Source organism: Ascaphus truei, chromosome 2 (assembly GCF_040206685.1).
Source record: "Ascaphus truei isolate aAscTru1 chromosome 2, aAscTru1.hap1, whole genome shotgun sequence".
Classification (NCBI taxonomy): Eukaryota; Metazoa; Chordata; class Amphibia; order Anura; family Ascaphidae; genus Ascaphus; species Ascaphus truei.
The window spans coordinates 98,756,142-98,776,141 of NC_134484.1; positions in this window are offsets into that span (position 1 = coordinate 98,756,142).

Consider the following 20,000-nt stretch of genomic DNA (forward strand, 5'->3'; position numbering starts at 1 on the left):
ATTGAATGTAGGTTATACATATACAGATAATCTTCTAGTCTTTTGCCCTATATGCGCCATATTTCGATTTGGGGGATTGAGGAGTTAGCAGACACATTATAGTGAGATGTATACATATCTGCATCCTGGTATGTCCATTTTTCCTATTTTATGTGTCAGACATCTTTAACTTAGACTGTAAACTTCACTGACTAATAATATGCATCAAAATATAAACTTGTGTAAGTAGTTTCTTAATTTGGAGCAGAAGTACACATGTAGCAGCTGTTATTGTTACCGATTTGGGGCTGAAAAAAATTATAATAACTTTATTTCATATAGCATTTTTCTCCCATTGGGACACAAAGCACTTCCCAATTACAGTATAGCGCGCTGTACGTAGCTCATACTGTAGGAATTTTACAGACACAGTCCCTGCCCAGATAATCTTACAATCTGTGTTTTTGGTGCCTGAGTCACAGGGAGATAACGTGACTTACCCAAGGTCACAAGTAGCTGATACTGCAAATTGAACCAGGTTCCCCTGCTGTAGGCACAAATGTTTTTGTTTTGGTCTGTGAGTTTAGCTGTATTTTTATTCAAACCCCTTTTATATCTTGTCTATGTGTAGCCATGACTGGTTCTTGGCTACCAGTCTTCTTCACTGGCAGTAAGCCCTGGTAAGAGCAGGTCTTCCAGCACTTATCATGGGGTTTCCCCACTCCTAGCAGTGCCCTTGAGTGACAGAGGTGGAAAGTGGAACCAGGCCTGGGTTCACCCAATCCTGGGTCAGACATGGTGCCCTCCTCCTGGCTGTGCTTAAGGGGAGTGCCGCCCAAATGTTGTGAGTGCCTCTCCCCACTTGAGAGGCAGGTCACACACAGGTTGCCTGAATACTGGCCTTCCCTGTTCCTCTTCCCCTCGGGGGAGAGTGAGTGTGCACCTTTCCCCTGATCCTGATAGAGGATCAGGGAAGAGCAAGGACTGCTGCGGGGGCCCATAACCCATAGTGCAGGTCCAGGGACCATTCTACAGCTGGAGATATCACCAGAGACTGCATAGGGCAGAGGCCTGCTGTGATTGCATTGCACTGAACAGAATAAACCTTTCCTGTTAATATATACCTCCTGTCTGGTGTGTGATCTTTCTGGGGAAGGAGAGAGATTGTTTCTATCGTAGGAGCCTGCGAGAGCCTCCATACCTCTGGAGCCTGGGAAAGATGATGCGCTGCGCTGCACTGCTAGAGAACCATGCTGGGTATGTACCCCAGAAACCTGTCCTGTGTCCCCACAAACATCGGCGGACGACTCAGCCCTCCTGCTTACCAACATGCACCGCACACGCTGTAATGGCAGAATCTCCCATCGGATGGGGGAAACACCATTACATTTGGAGGTGCTGCTGAGATACTGCTCAACAGGACAGGTTTTCAGTGACACAAAGCTGGAAGTTATCACATACGCTGCCAGAGCAAGTACTGACAAGAAAGGGAGGCAAGGTGTAGTGTCACCTGAACTGCATCAGTTTCTATTCAGAGAGAAGCAGACGGGAGAAACTCTGTGTGGATGACCAGGCAGGAAGAAAGTACTGTACCAGCTACTGACGAGAGCGGAGTTAGGGTTGGAGTGCGCCCCAAGTCACTCCCTGCATGCTACCTTGGGGGAGAGTGTGAGTTTACCTTACCCCCTTTGTGTTGTTTGTTGCTTGGAGATAAAACGTTATTGCACCAGCATTTCTGTAGGTGCTTCTTCCTGCATGTATCTGTGATGGCGGTTTAACCTATGAGATCCTGGTTCAACGGAGGAGTGCACAACATCACTCAGCAGGACTGGTATTATTTAAAACCGTGCAATCACTTTATTATTCACTTTATTCAGTTTGCGCCGTGAACACAAATTTTATTCACTTCTTGGTTATTGCTGTTGGGAAACTGCCAGTGTTTTTAGCAGCACCTGATATATAATGCACATTTATTAAGTACTGGAACATTGCACTTTAAATAGCTGTGTATCCAGGTCCTCAGAGTTTTTGCTGTACTCCGCTTACCTCCGCTGACTCATGGGAGGTTACGGGGGAGTGAGACTGGCGACAGGATCGCCGGGGCTCGGACGGGCCTCTCCGAAGGGCGCCACCATCTTGGAGGTTCGCGCGCAGCCGCGGTATGCTCGCGCATGCGCAGATGCGGCAATCTACAGTGCAGGGCCTTCCCGAGCTCGCGCATGTTCAGAAGCGTCAGCGGCGGCCATTACACTTACAGCCTGAGCAGTTGAGGGCCAGGAGAGTAGCGGCGGCCATTACAGGGTTGCGCATGCGCAGTAGAGTAAGTACACGCGGCGCCAATAGTAAAGGGCTCCGCATGGGACTACAACACCCAGCAGCCACTGGGGCTGCTAACCACATGATGCCAGGGAGACAATCGCGCTGCGACATTCTCCTGTTGCAAGGTAGATACATTTGGCGCGCTCAGGGCACGCAGGAGTCGGAGCTGGGACAAGAATAGGGGAGGTTGTGTGTGCAGGGGTCTGGGACGCACTGCACTAGGCCAGGTAATCTCCTAGGCCCCATCCAGTGTTGATTGTGGCTGCTACAGGGCCTTAGGTAGGGACCTTACCCCTTTAGCTGTTTGATAGTTCAGGGACACAGCTGCAACGCTGCGCAGCCCTGAGAATCGTGGTCTAGGACAAGACCCCATAAGAAGATACAGAGACAGTCTTCAAGGTGGGACCATTCAGCGGGACACCACCCCACGCGGAGGCGGACTCATCGCGGGATCAGCGGATCCACACTGTCTTCCTTCTGGCGCGTCCAGGTGTGGACACACCCGGCAGGTATCATACACCAAGTGCACCAACCAGTACACCTCATCTAGTGGGCAGCGCTGCCTCACACATTGGGGTTGGGTGTGGGACTCTTGTGACACGGTGTGGGTAACACGGTGGTTTGTTTAAACCAATTATGCTGCCATCATTAGCTATAGGTACAAAAGGGAAGAACAATATTTACCAGATAATTAAATATTTACCAGATAATTACCACAAAGGAAAATGGGGCAGATTCATTTTTACAGAAAAAGCAAATAAGTAGAAATGTTACTTTAATAGTAGGAAGCCTAGAATAGTACCGTACAAAGTTGTTTAAATAAAAATAAAAACTCTGCTATGTAGAATTGCCTCTCCAAAGGACACAGATGGAGCTGGTAATGCTGCACACAGATCTTTGTTTCGTTGCAAACTCACAAAATAAATTTCTCTTTTGACTACAGACACTGTCTCCAAGGAGGGCTTGGTAAAGGCCTCCTAGCATATGACTTGACATGGGCACTGGGAAACTCGAAGTGACTAAAATGGATGACATGTAGGTGGGGTTAGAAGGTCCTAAAGGGCATGCTGACAAAAAAATCTCATTATGCCAGGTCACAAAACCAGTGTGATGGCCTAACTGTTACCAGCTTAGTTTCTTGTGAAAGGTTTTGTTGAAAACAGAGATTTTCATTAACCCCCCGCTGCTATCTATCCATAATTTATCTTTAAGAATATAAGATGGAAGCGGAATTGACAGTTATGTAAACTATTGTCAATTAAGGTGACTGATAATAGGAAAGCAAACTGACTGAATTCAATGCATCGCTAGCAGATGCTCAAGTTGCATGATAAGTTTGAAGAAAATAGTAAACTTACACATTTCCATTTGGTTGCAAGTTTGAATATAATAGCTGCTGCTCCATTTTTTTTCCACACGTTATTTGTCAGCTCCATTAGTTCCCAAGGTAACTCACAAGTCCATATGAGCCTTTTGTCAATTTCACAGTTTTGTGTCTAGACAAAACTACGTAGCTTCCTTCCTGCTTCATTTTTACTCTAGGTTTACACAGCAAATTACCAGATTTGTAAGCATTTGCTCTTGGATATTAAAAGTAGCTGTACTGAGTTAATTAGTAATTAATGATGCCTTTTTACTTGTCAAGCATTTTATTGTGCAATACATAAGAAGATGGACAGCATCAGTGGATAAAAGTGAAAAATCTAAATGCATTTAAACATTAATAATCCATGCGAGCGTGCATACACAATAGTGCTCAGTGGAGGGCCGCCACAGCACACACCCCTATGCATTTTGTAACCAGACATCACTTTGTCAGGGGCTAGAATGCTGTCCACCTCCATATATTGCTGCTTATGGAGTCTCTCTAGGAGCCGCTGCCTTCTGGATGTGTACTTGTGCTGTATTTCTTCCAATATTCAAATATTTTATTACTGCTCTTTATTCTGACATAATGTTCTTTTAAATGAGCATGTTTGATACAATCAAACCAAGATGAGTGATCCAGTAAACATCAAAACATTCTTCTAAAAGTGTTTAATTATAAAGAAAAAAAATCCACTGGTCGAGGTATTTGAAAGAAAAATACGGCCTGGTGCTTTTGCAATGAACGTTTTTCTACTTGACATCTCTCACCATCTCCATTACATTAAATAAATAATCAGTGATTCTGGAATGCTCAACACCACTGACACTTCTCACGAGTGAGAGGACTGGAGGAGGCTAAACCCAGGCTGTTCATTGTAAGAAAGTATTCTGTTGTCTCAGGAGTCACAGCACAATCAGTAAAACGATATACCAAGAGCAGAGTGAAAAAAGGGCTGTGGGGGGAGGTGGGTTACAGAGAGCTCTCAATGGATGTGATATGGATATGGTACAGGTTGTAATACATTTTTAAATGGACATGTATGGAAATTCTTTATAGATGTCAATATATGAGAGCTTTTGAGGACTCGTGAATCTTTTCTTCAGTCAAACTGTATGACGTTATTATCATTTATCTACATGGTTCTAACATATTACACAGCGCATTCAAATGGATAAAAACGGTAGAAAAAAAAAAACAACACAACAAACAACATTTGGTAAAATAATTAGAGCTGTTCATGCTCAAATGACATAATCTAACAAGAAGAATGAGGTGAGATGGAACCCAAAGTTGCATACATTAAATGTTTACATTAATACAGCAATTTATGCTAATTATCTCTACAATTGTTTTTTTTTTTTTTGGCTCATAGTCTTTTAAACTCCCACTTTCTTGAAACTTGTTTATGGGATTTTCCAAGCCTCGAAGAACAAGATTGCAAGTAGAGATTAAATGGAAGCGCCAGCTTTTGCAGCACAAAGAAGACAATCGGTAACGTCACCCGTATGATCATTCTGCATAATGTACATAGCGGCATCATAACGAAAACTTAGGTGTAAATATATGTTGTAATGGTTTTGCAGTTTCAAAAAGTTCATAACCCACAATGGAACCTACAATAAATCTACACATCTTCAGGTCCAACATACTGTAGCTAGTCTTCACTATATGATGTATACATATAGATTAGCACATATTGCTACAAACAGAAATTTGTTGCTTCTGATAATTTGGAGAAAATTAAAAGTCTGAAGTTTGTTGGGATAATTCTGCCGTTTAGCTCTTACACCAGAAACAAACGGAGATCTTCATTCATTCTACACTTGCATAATTGTAAAAAGACATTATTGTATTGCATTTACTAAGTGTCAGCAGTGCTGATACAAGTCGACTGTGGCATCATTTAATCAGGGTATTTACTGCCAAGAAAAAGATACCATAATGAAGCATTTTGATAATAACTGCAATTCAATACATGTTTTACCGCTTATTACAGTGAGTCAAGAGACCACAGCTCTTGCAATGATATATGGTACTCTATATTCTGTCAACAATTAGAAATTACTTTTGCACAGTCACATGAAATGGTTATTAAGCAGTTCACCTACCGATCCCAACGCTTACATTTATTTAATAATACATTACTTAAAACATAATTGTTTTAATGGGCACATTATACATAAAATAAAGTATGGCATCGTTCATCAGTTTCTATTCAGGGAGAAAAAAATCGAAGCATATCACACTTTTACTTGCGAAACTTTAAACTTTTTTTTCTATAATGTGCCCATTTCTATTATATATACTAATTTATCCTACATATTTATACTTATATTATCATAATTACATAATGGTGCTGCCCTTCCAAGGAAAAATGTTAAGGAAAGCATAGATAATTATAGAGGCTTTAGTCAATTTACTTCTATGAGAGTAAATAAGAGCCGACCAATTTACACACACGTTACTTTGGAAATAGTTGTTCCAGGCTTGTTAAGCGGCATCAACAACAAGTAACGTCCACTTTAACGTTGCACGTGGAGGAGAACTGCTCACATTTTAAAACTACTGTAGTGTCGGTTTCTAAATGCCTCTAAAGTTCTCTGCACGCTTTTTCTTTACATTGAATCGAATGCAAAAGATATTTCAGAGCGATTCGTCTGTTTTTAAAACACAGATGAAACATGTCTGTCATGAACAGGTCAAAGAGGGGCGGGGAGGTTAAGAGAGTTTAGTCAACCCTTCCTTTACGTCCCCCTCATCCTTCACCTTTTAAGAAAGCAAATGGGAAAAGGAAAGCGAGAGGTCTGGTCATGTCGACTTTTCACATATATATTATTGGTTTAAAATGCACAAGGTCACAGGCCCGCTGATCAAATGATATCATTTAGGTGCTAGTAAAGGTTTTCGCAGACAATGAGGCCTGATAAAAAGGTCCCACGTGGACATGAAAGCTTTCATCAAAACACTAATTAGCCAACAATGGGATTGTCCCTAAACAACTTTTTGGGGGGTTTTCTTTTCACAAGTTGTAGATTGTTGCTGTGTTAAACATGATGGATAATGAAGCACCCATTTAAACTCATAGCAAGCTCTGCATCACTATGATTGGGTGCATTAGCTTAAAAAAACAAAACACGTAAAGAGCGTCCCAGTTAGCAGAAAAAATTCAAATATAGTGATGCACCCACTCCATAAGTACGTGTTTTACCTACTCACTTTCGGTGTAAAATAAATAAGTTTATAAATTCTTTGACTTCTTTTTCATTTTAACCTTACCTGGTAATTATTGGTCTTCCACTTTATCTTTGTTTCTAAGGAGAAGGAGCGGCTCAGTGAGTCAAGACAATGACTGGCACTGAGTTTGAAGCACGGGAGCCTGGTTCAATTCCCGGTGTCGGCTCATTGAGCAAGTCTCTATATCTCCCTGTGCCTCAGGCACCAAAAACATAGATTGTAAGCTCTACGGGGCAGGGACTGTGTCTGCAAATTGTCTCTGTAAAGCGCTATGTAAAACTAGCAGTGCTATACAAGAACATGCTATTATTATGATGGCAGCACAATTAAACCACAAAACAAAAATAGGAATGGACCAGTATACACAACAGTTTGTTTACAAACATCCTTATCACAAATATAGTGGAAGACAATAAAAACTAATAGACATTTATTTAATTATCATGGATTATTAGAGTGAACCTATGACTTTTCTCCAAGCTGCAGAACTGGAGCAAAAACCAGCACCAGATTTACCAAAGAATTATAGCAGTGATAAGGCTAAGGCCCCACTCCCTCAGTCAGCGCGGCTGACGCGTCACAGCGTGTAGTGAGCTGTGCAGCCAGGGGGGGACCGGGACCGGCTCGGGAGGATTCCCCTGCTGGTGGGGAACTCTCGTGTGGCCGCCGGGCGCAGCGGGTCCCAGCCCCAATAGTAGGGGTACCCCGCTGCAGCTAAATAAATAGAGGGAAAGGATGAAGCAGGGGTGCTGATGGGTATGTTAATTGTGGATATTAAGGGAGAAAAGAAACCCAACTATTAGCACCCCTATGCCCTGAACTGAATTATTAGTTAATTAAGTAAAATAAATCTCTAACCATCATAAATACTAAAATAATGATTAGACACACACTAATGATCCTATGTTGAGTGCAGTAGGCACTCTGGATCAATAAGTAAAAACAGGTAATTGAGCTTGATTGAATCACTTATCTGAAAGGAGTCTGGTATGCAGATCTCCTTTGCTAAATGGTGATACTAGGTATAAGAGGGGAGGAGAAGGTGCGTTGTGTGAGCCCAGGTGTGGTATGACCCTGAAAACACTTGATTGGTCAGTTTGTCAATGTGAAGACCAATTATATGCTAGATTGCATCTATGAGAGTGAGAAGCAAACTGACTTAATGCACCTAAGAAGTCTGAGACTTCCCAATGTTTGGTGTAATTGTTAACACAGAGGACATACAATATCTTGTAATGTCAGCACCTCAATCCTCTACGAGATGTTTCTTATACGTAATGATACACAGAGTAACAATATTGCGCCACACAGAAGTGAAGGTAAACACTTGAGCTAATTAGGAATAGCTAGGGCATATGATATAGTATTGAGCTGCTAATAAGTCTGCAGTCACTAATCACAGATAGCCTAATATGCTCCAATGAAAGTTATTAAGTGGTGTGGTAGTTGGTATACCTGTTGCCCATATTAATGAATGGGCTCTAAGTGCTGTGTGCTAACTATAACAGTAGTTAAACTGAAAGTTAATAAGCGGTGTGGTAATTTGTATACCTATTGCCCATATTCGTGAATGGGCGCAAACCACTAAGCACTGCGTGAAATATTGTATCACAAAAAAAAGTATGCTTATTATGAGCTATAATAGTATCAACTCTAGTACATATATATAGAATCCAATGCACAGCCGGCACACCATTTGCAAGTAAATAAGTTTTGGTGCTATCCCATAAAGCAATAACAGACCATACGATACCTGTAGCAACATGACATCAAAGGACAGCACGCAGGTAAGTAGTTTCTGCACCACCTTGAGAAAGGTCCCACTGTGGGACAGAAACGTTGTTTTTTTGAGTCTTCTGTCAAATATTTGATGTTGTGTTGCAATCGTTATCGTAAGGTCTATATATCCCCTGGGACCGGGTGGGGAAATCTACATATGTTACCAGTGTGGTGCAATACCTGATAGACTCACAGGAGGCCTGAACCTCCGCCACTGGGAGCCTGGGGTGTATCCTGAAACGTATGCTTACAGCACCTCCACCTGTGCAGGGATTCCAGGCATATAGAATGACCCCTGACACAGGACCCACAAATAGGAAACGCATACACTGAAGTGTGTATATATATATATATATATATATATATATATATATATATATATATATATATATATATATATATATATATATACAGTGCTCGACAAACCCGGTCGCCAACTCGCCAGCTGCGATCGGATATTGGCTCGTGGCCAGTAGCTTTTCCCCTGCTCTGCAAAAACAAAATCCCCTGCTCGAAAAAAAAAAAAAAACCCTCTGGCTGTGACGCGGCTTGGAGTTGCCAGGACTTCAAACCGCCCTTCCTTCTCTGCACGGGTAAGTAATATGGGGGGGGGGTTGGGGGTGCGCACGCGCGCGCTTGCATCTGCTGCTCCTCCTCCTATATATCCTCCTGTATAATTGTGTCACCTCCTGCTTACAAGACCTGCACTGATCCGGTCATGGAGAGGATTGTGGACACATGCTTGAGGTGGGGGGAATTTAATGCACTTTAATAAATATTTATATATACTGTACTGGTGTTTCTCCCCCCTTCCTCCGGCGCGGCTCAGGTGCTTCACCCCCGCTCCCTCCGGTGCTGCCCGCGTGGGTCGGGTTTCACTCCCCCCTCCCTCCGGTGCTCCTGCTGCCCACGCGGCTCGCTTGTCACTCCCCCCTCCCTCCGGTGCTCCCGCTGCCCACGCGGCTCGCTTGTCACTCCCCCCTCCCTCCGGTGCTCCCGCTGCCCACGCGGCTCGGGTGTCACTCCCCCCTCCCTCCGGTGCTCCCGCTGCCCACGCGGCTCGGGTGTCACTCCCCCCTCCCTCCGGTGCTCCCGCTGCCCGCGCAGCTCGGGTGCTTCACCCCCCTCCCTCCGGTGCTCCCGCTGCCCGCGCAGCTCGGGTGCTTCACCCCCCTCCCTCCGGTGCTCCCGCTGCCCACGCGGCTCGGGTGCTTCACCCCCCTCCCTCCGGTGCTCCCGCTGCCCGCGCAGCTCGGGTGCTTCACCCCCCTCCCTCCGGTGCTCCCGCTGCCTGCGCGGCTCGGGTGTCTCTCCCCCCCTCCCTCCGGTGCCCGCGCGGCTCGTGTGTCTCTCCCCCCCATCCCTCCGGTGACCGCGCGGCTCGTGTCTCTCCCCCCCATCCCTCTGGTGCCCGCGTGGCTCGTGTCTCTCCCCCCCTCCCTCTGGTGCCCGCGCGGCTCGTGTCTCTCCCCCCCATCCCTCCGGTGACCGCGCGGCTCGTGTCTCTCCCCCCTCCCTCTGGTGCCCGCGCGGCTCGTGTCTCTCCCCCCTCCCTCCGGTGCCCGCGCGGCTCGGGTGTCTCTCTCCCCTCCCTCCGGTGCTCCCGCTGCCCAAGCGGGGCGGGAGGTAGTAGCAGAGGGGGGGGTTGGTGTGTGTGTGTGTGTGTGTGTGTGTGTGTGTGGTGTATGGGAAAGAGAGAGAGAGGGGTATGGGAGAGAGAGAGAGGGGTATGAGAGAGAGAGAGAGAGAGAGAGGGGGATGTTAGAGAGAGAGAGAGGGGGATGGGAGAGAGAGAGAGGGGGATATGGGAGAGAGAGAGAGAGGGGGATATGGGAGAGAGAGAGAGAGAGGGGGGGTATGGTAGAGAGAGAGAGAGAGGGGGTATGGGAGAAAGAGAGGGGTATACGAGAGAGAGGGAGAGAGTGTATGGGAATGAGAGAGTGTGTGTATGGGTATGAGAGAGTGTGTGTATGGGTATGAGAGAGTGTGTGTGTGTGTATGAGAGAGAACGTGTAGGACACCAGAGGTACCCAGTCATCCCCCACCCAGTCAGTCAGTCACCCCCCACCCCCACCCAGTCAGTCAAAAGTCAGTCACCCCCCACCCAGTCAGTCAAAAGTCAGTCATAGTCTGTCATCCCACCCCCTGCCCAGTCATCACACCCAGTCAGACAGTCAGTAATCCCCACCAAGTCAGACATCCCATCACCCCACCCCCCCAATCACCCCACCCCCCCAATCACCCCACCCCCACAATCACCCCACCCCCACAATCACCCCACCCCCCAATCACCCCACCCCACAATCACCCCACCCCCCAATCAATCACCCCACCCAGTCACCCCACCCCCCCAATCACCCCACCCCCACAATCACCCCACCCCCCCAATCACCCCACCCCCCAATCACCCCACCCCCCAATCACCCCACCCCCCAATCACCCCACCCCCCAATCAATCACCCCACCCAGTCACCCCACACCCCCAATCACCCCACCCAGTCACCCCACACCCCCAATCACCCCACCCAGTCACCCCACACCCCAATCACCCCACCCAGTCACCCCATCCCCCCACAGTCACCCTCTCTCTGTCTCTCACCCTCCGTCTCTCTCACACTCTCTCCGTCTCTCTCACCTTCTCTCTCACCCTCTCTCTCCGTCTCTCTCACCCTCTCTCTCCGTCTCTCTCACCCTCTCTCTCCGTCTCTCTCACCCTCTCTCTCCGTCTCTCTCACCCTCTCTCTCCGTCTCTCTCACCCTCTCTCTCCGTCTCTCTCACCCTCTCTCTCCGTCTCTCTGTCTCACAATCTGGATTTGGATATCTTATTTACCCTGTATATCTTAACTGCCCTACACTACACCGAAATAACCTATACTGCTTTCTTCCAGATCTGACTCAAGTTTCACACGGGAGACATCGGAACCCCCCCTAACCCAGAAGACAGGTAGGGAACACATCCCCTCCAATGTATAACATTGCGGGAATGAGGGTACCTGGACATTGACGGACTGCAGATCAGGTAAGATCCCAGGCGGGATTGCTGCTTTAAATATTGTGAAGTGGGGACGTCCAGACACTGGTTAAGGGGTTCAGGAAACTAGTCATTCACATCTGGCTTTTTTTCTAGATTTGACATTTATACACAAGGACTAATTGTAGTATAATGTAATACAATAAATAAACTTATGTCAAAAACGAATGTTCTTACTAGGAATTTATTCAATTTATTTCATTTATGGTTTTTTTAAATGCGGGTCTGGGGGCGGGATTAGAGGCGGGGTTGGGGGCAGGACTAGGGGCGGGACTAAAGGCGGGGTTGGGGCGGGACTAGGTGGCGAGTAGATTTTTTGGTTCGGCGAGTAGATTTGTGGGTGATTTGTCAAGCACTGTATATATATATATATATATATAACTGTTTACTATATGCAGAATAATATCACATCATATCAACAACAGCAACACAGCCGTGTCACCCCTTAACCTGGCCTCACTGGGCCTCAACCCCACAGCATGTACCCAAGCGTCCCAACAATTCAGCAAGAATTCAGCAACCCACCCACTAGGCCTGATCATCGCCTGAAAGGAACCGGTATTATGGTTAAAGTTGGTGCACTTGGTGACTGTACCTGCCCGGGGCTTCTGCACCCGGGTACAGCAAACAACAGGAAAGGACCCGTCTGCGTCCAGCGCTGAATCCACAGCAATGGCGTCCGCTTCCAATTCGGATAGTCTCACCCACATAGATAGTCTCTATCTTGAGTGAGGCAGGTCTGATCCCAGACACACTTGTCACACTGCTCTCTCCTTGTCAGAGCACGCAGCACTGCAGCTGTGTCCCTGAACTAAGCTAACTGCTAACAGGGCAAAGTCCATAACTGCAGAGGGCCTTCCCTACAGAAACACAATCTAACAGTGAGTTGGGTCTAGCTGGGGCCTAGGGGGTAACCTGGCTTAGTGGCAGGGGCTACTGTTCCCTGCACACACTACCTCCCCCTACCTTATCCCAGCACCAAGAAACTAATTTGCTCCACTGTCAGCTTCCTGACTCAGCACACAACAATGTATCTATTCCCTGCTGCAAGGAATCTGTAAGCCCTAGTGGTTGGAATGCAGCATGTGATCTGGGTGAAAAGGTAGTCCCCAGAGGCTGCTGGGAGTTGTAGTCCACTTGGAGCCTCTTTAGCATTGGGGCTGCGTGCACGATCTGTACTGATCATGCAAGATCGTGTAATGGCCGCCGCTAATCTTAACAGTGCAGGTGCGACCTTGGGGAGTCCCTGCGCTAAGGGTAATGGCCGCCACAATTCTAAATACTTGCTGCGCATGCGCGAACCTTGCACCAACCGCAACATGGCCACCGCAACTACTGGGGCTACACTGTGCATGCGCGACTTCCCACGCATGCGCGAATGCACAAAAGATGGCAGCGCCCTGTCACTGATGTCGACGGGGGCGCGTTCGCTCATGCAACTACCTGACATACTGCGGGGGTCCCCGCTACTCCGCGCAGGTGAGGGGGGCAAGGGGAACCCTGCTATATATATATATGACTGAAAAAATGTTTGTGTGTATTTGTGCCCCCTGTGATTGGCCGGCAGATGGGCTGCGGGGTAAGCTGACGTCGCAGCAGGGCATGACAGTCACAACACTCACACCCGGCCGCCACGCCTAACCTCAACCAGCCACCCCTCACACTCTCCAGCATGAGCGGCACGCCGCCTCACCTCAACCTGCTGCCCCTCACATCGCCGCCGGCTCCCGCATCACCCGCTGCCTCCAGCCTCAACCGCGGAGCGCCGGGGACTGGGGTAGAGGGGGAACGAGCGGCGGCACCCGCATCAAGCCACGTCTGCACTGCCTCCCCACTCACCGCCTCACCGTCGCAACGCGGGAGGGAGGGGGGGGGAAACGAGCGGCGGCTCCGGCGGCTCCAGGGGGGGGGGAACGAGCAGCAGCTCCGGCGGCTCCAGCATCACCCGCCTCCCCACTCACCGCCTCACCCGCGGGAGCGCCGGGACGGAGGGTGGGGGAACGAGTGGCGGCTCCGGCATCACCCGCCTCACCCGCGGGAGCGTTGGGGACGGAGGGGGGGGGGGAACGAGCAGCGGCTCCGGCATCACCCGCCTCCCCACTCACTGCCTCACCCGCGGGAGCGCCGGGTGGGGGGTAACGAGTGGCGGCTCCGACATCACCCGCCTCCCCACTCACCGCCTCACCCGCGGGAGTGCCGGGGACGGAGTGGGGGGGGGGGGGGGGAAGGAGCGCCAGGCATCACCCGCCTCCCCACTCACCACATCACCCACGGGAGCGCCAGGGACCGGGGTAGGGGGGAGCATGAATTCCAGGGAACAGGGGGGGGGGGGAAAAACAAGGACCGGGGTGTCATGCAGGGGGGGGGGACTGTGATGTCAGGTAAAGGGAGGGGACAATGATGTGGGGTTCAGGGGGGGGGTGATGTGGGGTGTAAGGGGGGAAATTGATGTGAGGTGCAGGGGGGAGAGACTGATGTGAGGTGCAGGGGGTGGGAGTGTGCTGTGGGCTGCAGGGGGGGAAGTGATGGGGTGCAGGGGGAGAGACTGATGTGAGGTGCAGGGGGGAGAGACTGATGTGAGGTGCAGGGGGGGAGAGTGATGTGGGGTGCAGGGGGGGAACTTACATTTGAACCTGGTGGGTGGCCATCTTTGCTCGGGTCCCCCTTATGCATGCGCAATGCTTATTTCCCTACTGCGCATGTGCGGTCTATGTGTACTCATTGCCAAGGCAACTACAAGTCCCGGCGGCCATTTTGAAAATAACCACACATGTGCAAAGACAATAGTAGTGCTGTGCATGCGTGGCATGAAGCGGCAGATGCTTGGGATCCAACCCGACAGTATGGCTGTGAAGCACTATAGCATTTGTAAGGGAAATATACCTAGTACTGTGTGCCAACGTGATGAGCACCACAGACTGTGGGGAGAGCAGAGGAACCTTGCATAGCATGAGAGCATAATGTAGATATGGCTGGAATGTATGAAAACACCCCAATAGTGAAGAAAGTGGTTGGGGGACATAGAAAATCATTCACACTATGACAATGTAGTTTTTAAAGAATCTGTCCAATAAATACAATAATTAGACTGATACCACAGTCTATGTGGTAGAGACATAATGGTGATGAATATTATGACAGTGGCCAAGTGTTGGATCCCAAAGGGACCCCATCAAGAGTCCAACAGAGTGTGATAAAGTACTTACTCTCTGATGAAGCGCTGTGTACAGCGTGAAACATGTAAGAGTAGTTTTTGAACCTGTCTGTACCATGATGTCAATTGTGCATTAAAGATTTTTTTCATCAGTACCACGCTGTAGCCCCGGATTACCCATTTGTTGCACGGCTGTGCTCCGTTTCTTTTTCCCTTCCGGGATTGTCTGTGATAAAGTACATTAGTCCTGTAAGCATAAAGGAAAACATTAGGTAACCATGGCATACTATGACCCACATCTGTGTGCACTTATCTGCATCACAGTGCTTACACTTGTTAGTTTAGATTGATTTTGTGTATCTCAGCGAGAGCCTGGACTGTGTACTCACCTATACCACAGTATTAGAGTCAGTGTACCTGCTTCCATTTGTACCCTATTGGTTATGCTAGGGCTTATCCCCACATTCAAACCTTTTTGTTGGTTGCATTAGTCCACTATTTGTGTTTTTAGGAGGCTACAATGTAGGCTGAGGGAAATACCTTTGATTCCACAGATCATTGGGAATGGGCCTGAAGAATGGGTTCACCCCCGAAACGTTGCCCCCCTCGTTTGCATAAATTCCTGTGGTTCCTCCCCCCTCTTTCCCTCCTCCCTACTTGTTTTTCCTTTTCCCTCCCTTCTCTTACCTTGAGATTTACCCATAAGTGTCTTCTTTTTTTCACCTGCAGTAATTACTTCTTGTGCAATTACTTTGCATCAGTATTTGTATGTGTCTGTCTGTTCGTGTGTGCTCACATTAAATTCTCTTTTGACTTATCTTTAGACCATTACCTTATTGAGTGCTGGGAACTCTTCTTATTGTTATTATTACTTTGGAGGGGTTAGGGCCCCCCCTGTTCCCGCTGCACCACATTTTCATCACACTATTATTCTGTTTACATTTATAGAGTGCTGTCTACTCTATATATCCATTGATATATTTCCCTTTGTAGACGCGCACCAGGATTGCAATTTTTTGTTGGACCTTATGTCTTCCTCACAGGAAACAAGTGCCACACAGGCTAATATACAAACATTTGCATACATTGACCTTGATGCAGTATGCACAGCTACAGCTTTCACAAAGTGAAATATATTCCGTGTTTATAAAAATCACCAGGCGAAACTGATATCTCAATCAACGTTTTTCAAGAGCACTGAATTTATAACTCAATAGGGTAACAATAAAACAAAGTATAACATTATAGAATAAAAGAACGGCACACGAGACCGAAGTTTTATCCTGCTAATACCTAGAGGATATTTCAGTAGTAAAACAAGGGATTTCAAGGGATTCACCCACAATTAGTATAGCAATAGTAAAGTAAATGCACATATACTATATTGAAGTTCCTATACACTGTTCTATTCCCATATACTACGATCCTGCTGAATCGTGTCATTGTATGTTTGGAGGAGTAATTCTGCCAAGGGAGCAGAGTCTCGTCAAACCCCTCCCCCTTGTCCTGTAGAATATTTGTTAATTGTTCTGTGGAATATGTATCCCAAGTCTTTTTGAACCAGTTGTCAATGCTGTTTCTCTCACCCCCCTCCCCCACCCACCCCCGTCTCTTATATTCTGGGATGAGGTCTCAGTTTAGCAGAATAATCCATGGATCTCTAGGTATTTTAATTTGACAAATCGATTTGATATTTTGTAGGACTTGGTTTCAGAAGAATCCAATGAGAGGGCAATCCAGCCATACATGTAACATCGTCCCCTTATTTCCACAACCTCTTAGCATAATTCTGAGGTGTTTGATAACATCACATGTAACTTGTAAGAAGTACAATACCAGCTGAATAGAATTTTATATGTATTTTCTAGTAATTATACAGAGATGGAATATCTGCTAGATATACTCCATACTTCCTCTATATTCAGTTGTTCACCTAATCACCTTTCCAAAATCAATGTGTATTTTGGTTTCTCTAAGTTATTTTTTTCTATAAGTATTTTATAAATGGCTGGGAGATTGTGACCTCTGGAGCTAAGATTGAGATAGATCAATTCAAAAATGGTATTCTATCTCAGAATATATTTTCTTGCTTAATGAGAGTGTATGAAATGTTTTATTTATTTAAAGCGCCACAGCTCACTGTCCAGCCATTGATATTTGTCCTGCAGGAGTGAGAAGGCTTTGTGTTGATCTATAAACAAAAGGGACAAAATCCTTGTAACTCCCACCATCCACCATCTAGTGAAATCCCTATGAGACAACTCTGGGAGAAATTCTTGGCTGTCCAATATTGGCGTTAGGGGAGATGGAAAGGTGGCGAGTTGAAAATTACAGGCCGTAGCATCCTAGACCTTTATCACAGCCTGTCTTTTCCATCCAATAAAATGTGTCTAAATCTGTTGGTTTAGCCAGATTCTGTTCGATTTGAACTCATAACTTACGTTTATCATTTGCATGTCAGTCAAACAAACTGGTTAAAAACGTGACACTATGATATAGTTTAAAGTCTGGAACGCCCAGGCCTCCTGCTTGTTTGGTGCCGGTCGGGATTTTGTTTTATTTATGAATTTATTCACCTGAATTTGCAAGATCTTGAAAAAGGATGGGGATAACCCAATAGGATGGTCAGAAACATATAACATTCTTGGTAATATGTTCAGCTTTATTTCTGTAATCCTCCCCATCCATGAAATAGTCAATTTGGTCACACATGGTCAGATCCTGTTTGACCCTGTTTAAAAGCCTTGGATAGTTCCCAATATGTAGGTCTTGTGGTAGACGTGTTATGTGTTTGCCAAGATATTTAACGTTATATAGGTTCCATGTGAAGGGGCAATTTTTTTTCATTTGGTTTACTCATTTATTTGCTTGTGAAATGTTTAATGCTTCAGATTTATTGAAGTTAATTTTGAAAATAGATAATTTACCGAATTGTTCTATTTCTCTCATTAGGTTTGGCATTGATATGATTGGGTTATTAACGGTCAATAGGATATCGTTGGCATAGAGAGCTAAATTATGATCTTGTTCACCAATCAGAATACCCATAATATGTAGATTATTTTGGATATATTCTGCTATGGCCAATGGCAAATAGCAGAGGTGACAGCAGATCCCTGTTTTGTTCCATTACTAATTTCAAATGGGTCTGAAAACGAGCCGTTTACTTTGACTCTTGCTGTAGGAGAATTACAGAGCGCTTTGATCAATTGTAAGATGTATCACTCAATCCCATCCTCTAGCGCTTTGAAAAAAATGTCGAATTTAGTCTGCCACATGCTTTCACTATGTCCATTGAGACAAAGGGCCTCATGCAGTAAGCGGCGCAAAGTCACTTTTCGCCCGTTTTGCGCCAAAAATGCATACCCCGATTCAGTAAGGGCCAAAAACTTGGCGAAAAGTAAAAAAAAACGCACAGTTTGTTGGCGGGTTTTTTTTTTCGCCATCGGCGCGGCGAAAAGGCACTTTGCACCGCAACTAGCTATGTTTTGAAACCCGCTCAATTCTAGTAGTGGCGAGTAGCTTTGTGCCGCTACTCGCCACTCTAGAATTGAGATTTTCACAGCAATCCGTCTCGCCCCAAAATGTTGGCAAGTTGCTGGGGAGAGGCTGCGGATGAGCGGCGGAACGGCACTTAGAAAAATTCAGGCCTTTTTCTTGCCTGGGATTGATGCCGGGGGTCTCCGGAGCTGATACCCATTAATACCAGCACCGGAGCCCCCCCGGCATGCATCCGAGGCAGGAAAATGCATTTAAAGCCACTTCATTACCATAGCGGCTAACCGCTAAGGCAATGAAGGGGTTAACCAGCCGTGCCAGGCTTATTGTGGGTAGCGGGGGTGGGTGAAGGGGGTATTTGGCCCTTGGTGGTTGTTTAGCACTTGCGGGGGGTTGCGGGTGGTCTCCGCGGGTCACCGTGGGCCACAATGGGGTCCCCACGGGTAGGCCCGCGGCTGTCTGGGGGGCCCCGGGTCAGACCCACAGGTGTCTGAGGGGCCTCGGATGGTCCCCAAGGGGGTCTGGGGGCCCTCGGGTGGTCCCTATGGGTCTGCGGGGCCACCGGTTCTTCCCCGCAGGTGTCCCCCGTGGACCCTGCAGCCGTTTACCCATGAGAAGCCCGAGGAGATCGCAGGTGGTCTCCATGGGTCCCCCACAGACCTGAGGAAACAAACCCTGTATGTAAAAAAAATAAACATGTCCTATACATTAAATACATCAATCCCCCCCCCCCAACACATACACTACAATAATGTGCAAAATAACTATTATCCAGATAGGGATAATTTAAACACATTAACTTGCATAATAAAATAAATAAAGTTCTACTGACCTCATCAATAAGAAGCCCCCTCGCCAGCAAAATCCGTGTCCTCCATTGTCAACAAAATACATAGCCAATACATTGCAATTACATTCTGTTATCAATTAACCCCTTAATCACCTTATCAGATAATAACCGCAAAGGTAATTAAGGGGTTAAGCCACCCTGGCCCGATACCCACCTTTCACCCATTCATTTGTACAGTGGCTTTATCATGCAACTATATATATATATATAGTGTTCGACAATCCTATACATTTACACGCCCGGGGCGGGTAGATTTAACCTCCGGGCGAGTAAATATTGGCCCTGCTCGCGCTGAAATTTCCCTGCTCGTGCTGAAAAAAACCCAAATAAAACTCCCCCTACCTGACAGCTGATTGGCGCGTGCTCCCAGGCTGTGTGGGCGCGTGGCCAGACTCTATATGAGCCCGCCCCCAACGAGCGGCCATTCTTTTTTTTTTCCATGGAGGACACAGTAAGTATAATCTGTGCCTTACCCCCTGTCCCCGGCGCTCCCGCTGCCCGCAGTTATGGAGGTGGTAGCGGGGGTGTTCTCCTGTCCCTGTCGCTCCCCCTGTCACAGTCCCTCCGGTTCCCACTTCCCCCTGTCACCGCGTGTCTGCCCGCGGGGCAGGAGATGGGAGCGGGGATGTCCCTCCGGTTCCCGCTTCCCCCTGTCACCGCGTGACAGCCCACGGGGCAGGAGATGGGAGCGGGGATGTCCCTTCGGTTCCCACTTCCCCCTGTCACTGCTTGACATCCCGCAGGGGTGCAGGAGATGGGAGCGGGGATGTCCCTACGGTTCCCGCT